The sequence below is a fragment of the Eufriesea mexicana genome, unplaced genomic scaffold (genome assembly GCF_001483705.2).
Source record: "Eufriesea mexicana isolate 0111107269 unplaced genomic scaffold, ASM148370v2 scaffold4744748185, whole genome shotgun sequence".
NCBI lineage: Eukaryota > Metazoa > Arthropoda > Insecta > Hymenoptera > Apidae > Eufriesea > Eufriesea mexicana.
The window spans coordinates 185,188-194,863 of record NW_016907938.1 but is presented as its reverse complement, the minus strand read 5'-3'; positions in this window follow the sequence as shown (position 1 = coordinate 194,863).

The window sequence follows — 9,676 nt, the reverse complement described above, 5'->3', positions numbered from 1 at the left end:
GCAACCCCAATATGGGTGACACGGTGAATCCTGTGTTTGCGATTAATCGAAGACGATTCGTTTCAACAAAATGGACGACAGTTTGTCACCGATTAGGACATCATTCGAGTAGACAATTCGCCAAATTTTTAACTTCGGAATAATTCCTCACCAATTATTAACCCTTCGACTGCCACGCCTAAATCACATGTTTCGCTTAGGATGCCACGGGAATGCACCCCTAGATAATAGAATTAGTCTAATATTTTTCTGATGTTCTAATACAAATTTTTAATCGTTCAATGGGTTACTTTTCCTTTCAAAGTACCTTCTAATTAGCGGTTATATTGAAAATGCACTAGCTGTCAATTTTCATTCAATGTTGTTCAATGTAGTTTAAGTAGTTCTAGCACTAAGGTCACTAATGACCACCGTGGCGTTACAGGAGAATATATGACCAATAATATATGACCAACGTGACAGTCAAAGTGTTACTCTCGAACAGAACTGAATACTTATCCCTTTCTCATCATCCCTCTTCCCAGAATTTCGCACTCGGAGTTAATCCTCGCCCCTGTCTCGTACTCTCAGGTAAATATCGAGAAGTTGGTGAACGATTGCTCGGTTTCACAGCGTTTCCCATGGGAAATGGGAATACTTTTGCCACCCAGGCTTGCCAAAAATTCCGTTCGATTCCGTTACGCGACGAGAATGAAATTCGCGAAGCGTTCGACGCGAGCTGCAGGAACAATGGAGGACTGTCAGGCTCAGAGACCTCGACCAATATCGAAAGAAATCACGCGACACGCGAGAAGGCAACGAAGGGTACGCGGGCAGCATTGGAACGAGAACGTGGAAGCTAACCGTGGACTAAGTCCGCGAGCTGCGTGTGCAACGAAACGTAAGTAGACTACAATAGATCGGTAGATTGGTCTAGAAACTCCGTAACGCTGAAAACGCCGGGGCCGTTGAGCGTGTATGAAAGAAGCCGGCGGAGGGCGCGAGGAAGGGTGGAAGGGTCGCTGAAAAGCGAATGAAAAGTGTAAAATGCGACAAAAGGGGCAATGTTGGAGCAGCTCATCAGCGTTCAGCCAGAGAACGAAATTTCTTCTCTTTGTCGAGACACTGCTTATTTAAAGCCAGCCTCCCTTTTCAGCTGTAGCGCGAAAAAGGAGAGGGGCTGGAATTTCCCCCGTTCTCCGGCATATCTTTAACGCTTCCGACTCGTAAGCATTGTAATACGTGTTTTTGTTTCAACGGAACGTTAGTTCTCGTCATACTTTCCTATTCTCTTCGCTTCTTTATCGAAGGATTCTGCTCGAATGATTCGCGGATCCGGACAGCTCCACGATGAGCAATAATTTCGAGTATTTTGTAATATCCTTGGTGCAAAGACTGCAATTTACGATGAATATCTTCGGAATTTTATTTTTACGCGAAGGATATTCTACCCTTTACCGCGTTCACTTACGAAAGAATACTATTTGAATGATTTACGCGCCAGGAACTCGCGTCATTCCAGCAGAAAAGTGCTTCGAGTTCCTGGTGTAGCGAGCAATACCAAGTTCGCAATTTACGAGGAATATTTCGAAAACAAAATCGGTAGAACGCGTCCGATTTTGGAGTAGAACCAAACTGGCAGTCGGCCAATATTATTCTCTCGATATTACCCCGGAAAGGGATAAATCATTGGACTTCCGGCTTCGCGTGATTACTCCGAATAAATACCACGCTCCCGTTCTACCCGAAGCAATTACAGCAAGCACCAACGCGAGGACACCGACCGCTTGCCCATAAACTAATCTAGCCACGCGAAGAAAAAAGGAATTCCCTCCGCTCACCCCATTGCAACCCCCGCGCGGAGATAAATGAAAACGTTTAACATAACGTTTCCATTCCAGGTAGAATTCTTCTCGCCGGCTTCCCTCCGCTTTTATTAGCTCATCCCCCGTTCGCAGTCCTCCGCGGCTCCTCGCCCACGGCAAACACTATCGCGACGACTCTCTTTCGTCAACTCCGCCCTAAACTAACAACGGAAGTTACCCGGATGAGCAATTCGTCTCGAGGAAAGAGCGATTAGAAGCTCGGGGAATAACAATAATAACTCAAACGCGTCACGTCCGCTCGAGAAATTTTATGTTTCTCGTTAAAATAACGTCAAAGAATTCCAAGAGAGGTATAAGGATGATACGGAATGTTGGATCGATGATATTTTATTGAGCGAATAAATAAACGAAAAATAGAGATTCTGGAATGTTTAAAAATATGTGATTACAGATGTGACTGAAGAATGGATTTGCAATTGATCTGTAGAAAGGTATACCTCGTGGTGAAGAAGAAAGACATTTTTCTATTGGTAGCGATGTTAAGAGTTCCGAAGCAATGGGGGCCTGGTTTATGTGGATTTGGTTTTATTAGTGCGAATGCAAATGTGAGGTCGAGTAATGGCACGAATGTAGATATGCATGTTTTTAGAAGTGGGAGTGGAAGATCTAGAATGCGCGGTGTTGTGCAGTTGCTATGGATCAGAGTCAATATGTTATAAGGATGTTCAGTTTGTTATAGGAAGCGTGAGAGTAAACGATTATGATATAATGCGTGTGTAAATTTATAATTTTATAATAAATATACGATTGTTTATGTCTTTACGATCACACCCCACAATTAACGAGTGGGCCCGTGGACCCCATTCGGACCAATTTCTCAATAGCGATACGGTTTTCTGGGCACAGCCCTCCTCGTGCATAATAAACTCTGATAGAATCCGACATAATGCTTTCCGATTATTTAATCCCTCACGATATCTCCTCAAACCCTTTCACTCTTACAGACATTGTATGACGTCAAACTACAAAATGACTACCGAACTGTGTACGTGATACAATATGTCCATGGATTTCAAAGCTGTTAGAGCTTACAATTAGAAAATTCTTCCTGAACGCATATAGTGCACGATATTATATTTTGATTAAATTTTTGTTACATTTAAACAAAAATAAAATCTGTTAACCCTTATCAGTCGTAAGTCACCTCTCGCGTGACAACAGTACTTTGTCACTGCGGTCAAGATGGAAGGTGTCAAGGTGTTAAGACGGAAATCTTTCGCATATTTACCGAAACCAGCTACAACCTAGTGAGAATCACGTATGAAAGGCTAGCATCCCATAAGGGTTAAATTAATTCGGGATAGGATATTAGCTACTCTCTTCATAACTCAGAAGCGAAAAGGTTAAGTCACACCGAGGTATCTACAAAATTTTCGAAGGGTGCGCTGCTATAATTTCGAGGCATTTAATTTTTCCAAAACTGAACACCCATCCGGATAACATCGCCGGCAAGTGGCACGGAATGATAAAATTCCGTGGGCCGGAGCACGCGAGATAAACGGTGCTCCAGGTCTCGTGACGCAAATTGCGCCGGCTTCCACCCCCAGGGGTAGAATGATCCATGCAGGATGGAGAATCGATATTCCCTGAAAGCTGAAACGCGGCTCGACGTCGATATTACGGCCGAGGGAGAGACGAGGATTCGATGGCTCTAGGATTCCAGTCCGACTGGCCGGGATCCTTTACGATCGTCGCTGCCGCGAAATCATGGCGGGGCCGTCTTAGGGCGAATCCGCGCGCGTACAAGCCGGATGGCAGTCGCGCAATCTTGCGCGAGTTTTTCTGGATCCCGTCGGATCGCCTTTCATTGTGAATTCGATTGGACGAAGGGGGATTCCGTTTGCTTTATCGCGACGCGAACAAGCTCCGAGGGAAATGCTTCTCTTGACCCGGATCGGGATCGAGATACGACATGGCCGCGGGATGATCGATCCCGGGCATCGAACCCGACTCTGCGAGGGAAACCCCGGCTGCAGTTCGACGAGAATTTTCCTCTGGGTGATCCCTTCGCTCGAATCTCGACGAGGATGACTAGGAACGTCCGACTGTGGACCCTTGGGTCCTTGAGAAACGAGAGAAAGAATGTACATCTCGATGTTGCAACGAGAAATTAAAATATTCGTGATAATGTAGGCTCGAGAAGCCTAAACGCGAATGGATCATGAAACAGAAAGCTAGAGAAAGTGAGTGAACAGGGTGAAAACCAGACGTCCACGGATGGGTGTGCGATGTTTTCAGCGAGGGTAGTTTTTGAGGACAATTAGAGAAAAAGAGAAACCATCTTTTCGAGAGAGGATTGTTGTATGAAGAAGTCGCGGGGAGAGTTGTTTAAAGTTGTTTCGCATTGTCTCTTATATATACATATATCTGTTTAACCAACAGCTTTCTTTGTTCAACCTCATTTAACCCCTTGCCTAACGAGTTAAGATTCACCAACGTGGTCTCAAAACGTAAACCGAACTGCTGAGTCTTCGAGACATTCCACGGCTCGGCAAATGTGTCTTAAGTCGTACCAATCGCACACGACTTATGTGAAGCACATCAGCAAACCACGGGCGTGACACGTGGTGTTTGGATTTGGCCCGGTCGATGTAGCACGTGCCAGGCTCGTTATAGTCAATTTCGACCCGACCGATGTACCACGTGCCTGGCTCGTGATAATCAATTTTGACCCGAAAACCTAACCTAACCTAACCTAACCTAACCACGAATTGAAATCAGAAGATATAAATTTCGATCCAAAGTAAAATTTGCATTCGTCAAATGCACATTGAAATATCAATATTACGATATTTGCAGCGAAGAAATATTAGGTTCTTACTTTATTCCGTGGATTTCATCGAATAATATTTTTATCGCGATATTTATTACGCTAAAGTGTACCCAACGAAATGACGTCAACCGATTATTACTTCCCAAGGAACTCGACGAGATACGCTTCCAAAATCACCATAAAAGTTTATGCCATCTCCTCGTTTACATCCCTCTCGTGATTCCCAGGCGAAGACCATAACACTCGGCGTGTTAATGGCCGCCGATTAAATCGAAAAGAGCGGCGTGGAGAACGATTGACCTTTCAGCAACGAAATGGGTAGCTACCCTGCGCAGCTCGTGGCTGCGGCACTTAGCGAAAGCCGCGCTTTGCACCCTCGAGAAAGCATCTCGAAGCCTTCGTCTGATTTAACCCCGGCCACGCGGGTATGTCAGTGGGATTAGGAGAAATTCGGCACTAGGAAGCAGAAAGGTCAGGTGACTCACGGTGGGAAGGGTGCCAGTGGGGTGGCGGGAAAGCGTAAAAAGTCGCGAATGTCATTCGCGATTGCCAGCGCGCGCGTTTATGATCCATTTTCGCGCTGCTTGGCGAATTGCCAGCTTTATCGGTAAGTATAAAAAAGGGAGAGGAGAGGAAGAGAAAAAAGGAGGTCAGAGAAATGACAGATAAATAAAGGGGTCGACGCGAAAGGGACCATCCACTTTTATTAACGTGCCTATTTACGACACGCGAAGATGCCATGAGAATATAATGAAAAACAAATAGCTGCACAGTCTCAGCGGCTCTGCTCGCACTCGCTCCGCGAAAAAGTATCGCGACGCGATTAAAAAATGGTAAAACGAGGCGAAACAACGCACGAGTTACCACTTTTATATTTATCGCCTCGCAGGCGACTGCGTCGGCTCCATTAAAAAGCGGTAAAACCGAAATGCACCGAAAAATGCTGCTGCGTCGTCGCGCTCGTCGTTCCGAACAGGGTTCTGGAAACTTTGTTAAACGAGGCGATAAAATACGAGAAACCTTCCTGTATTCCGGGCAAAGTAACTCGGCAAAAATTGCATCCTTTAGATAAGAAAATTTCGATTAAATTACAAATTATACAAACTTTACGCGCTCTGTTAACCGAAACGCGTCTGAGCTTTAACGCTAAACCTGTCGCTGTCAAATGATCAGTAAATGAAAAAGAATTATAATTCATAAAAATATAGAATAAAGAGAGAGATTGGAAGAAGATTATATGTACATTAGAAAACAAAATCGTCAAGAAAAGTGGCTAAGACGATAACATTGAATGCGGGATGTTGAATCACAGTTTTGACAACGACCATTTAGATCTTGGTTTAGTGTTAACTCTTTGGGGCACGCAGGGATTCAAAGTGTCCTTAATGCATGGTAGAACGGTTTTAGTTGCACCTCGAAATATTGCAATATTTATATTTCGTCTTATTTACATAAAGCAGTTGGTAACACCTTCGACAAATGTTATAAATGTATTCGCAATTTGCGTTGGCAACATACAACATGGGAGGGTGGAACTATTCGAGACCCACTCTATAACAAAAAATTAAATTAATTTAATATTATTTCTTTACGTTTTTACATTATATGATTCCTTTATTTATAAAAATATACCAATTTTGTTTTATTTAAAACGCGATAAAATTTCTATGCAACACATAAAATTTCTATTTTATTACCTGAAATCCTGTGCCACAAAGAGTTTACACTCTACAATTTGCACCCTACAATAATTTCTTTTCCACTCCTGTTTCCATCGATAAACTCGAGAAAGAGTAAGGTTAGGGTATAAATAAATCGCGGATATTTATAATTTCCTTTTTCCCGAAAGAAAACTTTCTCTCGTCAAAGTTCCTGACCGACTGCACGAGGAGATCTTCAGGTCAGAAAGAATCAATTTCGACACCTAGTCTAAGGTCCCAAACGAGACACTAGTACACTCTTCACCCCGTAAACCTATCCTAGAAACCGGCTAATAAATCATGTTCATAAATCACCCACGCATCGTTCTTTAAATGTTTCCCATGACGGAGAAAAATACTGGGTGGAAGAACGAGGCTCGACTAACGATTCCCGCCGCGTGGAAATAATAAACTGGAAGGGAACGAAGCGGATAAAACAGTGGAAGGGTGGCCGAAGAAACGAGTCCTTCTCTTTAACAAAGCCCCGTCGTCTCCACGCTTGTTTACTACCACCCTCGCCGGCGACCTGGCAAAAGTCGAGCTCGCGGGACAATCGCGATCGATGTACGCCACCCCCGGCCACCCCCGTCATTCTCGTAGCCCGTCGGTATTTTTCTCCGCGGCACCCGCCACCCCTCTGCAGCCAGCTCGTGACCCAATTCGCGATAGTAGGCGAGCGTGCTTTCTACGTATCACGCGAACCTACCACCCCTCCAGCGCCGGCAGCGTGGGGTGCGCGCACCCCCGGACCACGCCGGGCGTTTTCTCGCTCCCGCTCGTCCGGATCCGGCGCAGCGAACAAGCGGAGAGGGACAGGGATCAAAGGGAAGAAGCTGCATTACCCGGGATAATCCTCTCGCGCGAAAGGGGTGAACCTTCGGACCCACGGCGAGGATTAATAACATCTGCAAGGAGAAATCCGCTCCTCGATTCGCGCATAAATGGCGGCCTTTGCCGGCTCAGGTGCCATCGGCCACCCTCTTTGGGCCTCTTCGCCACGCGATTTTGAAAGGGTAGTCAGCAGGGTCTGGGGTACGACGTCGCGTGAAAGAGTTCGAAAAGGAGAATAGGTAAAATGATTTTCCACGGTGGAGGGGTGGAACCCAGGTGGGGTGTACTTGGTCAAGGGTGAAATGGCGGTGCAGCGTGGTTTTTCGGGGCGGTTTCGGGACAGATTATTGAGGAATAGTGTTGCAGTAGACGTAAGAAATTTATTACGTGACCTGAAAGGGTGTACATGCAGTGGGAAAATTGTGGAAGGAAACCCAAAAATCCTGGGTCAGTTGTCAGACATGCTCCCTGAAATATTTCTAAAATAAAGTCTTTAACACTAATGATACCAAGCAGGGTCAAACGACCCTTTTCAAAATTTACTATATAATTATACATTTATTTTTATTTCTCTTGCTCATCTGACTTTCTGAAAATTCTTATATTATCTGATCGTTTAATTTCTCGCTTTTTGGTTAACCCTTAACTTATCTTTAATTTAAGAGAAAAATTTTATGCAAATCTCACGTGTCACAAGAGGTCATTTGATCACGTATGGTAAGAATAGGTATGTGTAAAGTACCAGTACGTTTTATTTTGCCTACAATTTGATGTTTACCCAGCTCCTTCTAATTCGACAAATAGTTTGATCTTCTTAGGGATGAATATCGTAATGGCGGAATATTTTCGCGTATGTGAATCGTGACAGAAATTAGCTCTCGTGGATATTATGGAATATGAACTGCGAGTGAACGAATCGACTTAACCCATTTCGGGCTGACGGTATTACTTTCCGTGACGGAGCCAACATTCCGAGTTAACCGACTCGGTTAAATCCGTAGATCACGACACTCGGGGAGCGAGGAGAGAGAAACGACAAGGTTCGAAAAAGCCTTGGAAAATAGCCGATCGGAAGTTGTAAAAACAGCTTGAGAGTTACGCCGCGAGCCAAGCTACAAACCGCCGGCTTAATCCCCGGCTACGACAACGAGAACGAGCACGAACAAACAGGAAGCTTAAAAAAATACCCTTCTGCCGATTTGCCGTGAAAAAGTTGGGAAAGAGCATGAAAATCAAAGGGAATAGTGGTACCGCGAAGCGTTAAACTTCGCTAAACCATTCAGACCCGCTCTCTGTTCGGCCTGCTTTCGCTCCACCCCCTATCTTCGACTGGAAAAGGGGCATAATCCGCGTCGGTTGCGTGAATCGTCCGTTGCAGTGTGCGCGTACAAACGCGAGTCGCCTCGTAGCTCTCGGAAAGGGAGAAAAGCTGCAGAGATTAAGCTCTTGTTACCGTTCGCGAGGGGCTGCTGGGGGGTGGCGGCGCGGGAACAGGGGGCCGGCGCGGAGGGGAGGCAATTCTTTTTCATACTCACGAATCTGCCGTGTTCCGCCAGGCAGAAAGAGTATCGTTTGTTCGCGAACGCTGCGCCCGGAACGGACGACGAAGGGTCGGCAAGGGGTGGAACGGGGCGCGGGGGTGGATAAGCTGAAATGGTCTGGTGCGTCGGCTCTTGCGATAAACAAAGCGACCTGTCGCGAGGACCGGGCTTACACTTGTTTCGGACGGATAAGGAACGCTCTGATTTTCATTGAAAATTGATCGTCGTTACCCTAACTAACCCCTCTGACTCGAATATTTTATTCGCCTTCGTCGACAATCCGCCAAAGTTGCTGTCTATTTAGGAAAATTGTAATCGGTATAATTAAGTGGTGGGGGAAACTAAGACCATTGAGTATAATCAGTTAGTCAGCCTGCAAGGGTTGAAATATTATACGTATCTAAGAATATTAAAAATATATCATTGTACAAACGTGTAGGTAATTTGCTACCACATATACCATTTCCACTGTTTTCTTAACAACCTTTCTATTCTTATTTGACAAAGGCTGAGAACCTCTGCGGTGGATGATGATGATAGGTGATTTAGAACGAACTGTGATGGATGGAATATTTTTGGGCACGTGGAATTATTTAGGTTCTTTGAGAATCTTTTAGGTAATTTACTACCCCATATACCATTTCCACTGATTCCTTAAGAATTTTTCTATTTTTACTTTAGATGAAAACCTTTGCGGTTGATGATGATGGTAGATGATTTAGAACGAACTGTGATGGATGGAATATTTTTTGACACGTGGAATTATTTAGGTTCTGTGGAAATCTTTTAGGTAATTTACTACCACATATACAATTTCCACTGATTACTTAAGAATTTTTCCATTTTTACTTCGGATAAGAACCTCTGCGGTTGACAACGATGGTAGATGGTTTAGAGCGAACTGTGATGGATGGAATATTTTTGGGCACGTGAAATATTCCGGCATTGAAACTCGATTAATTATTT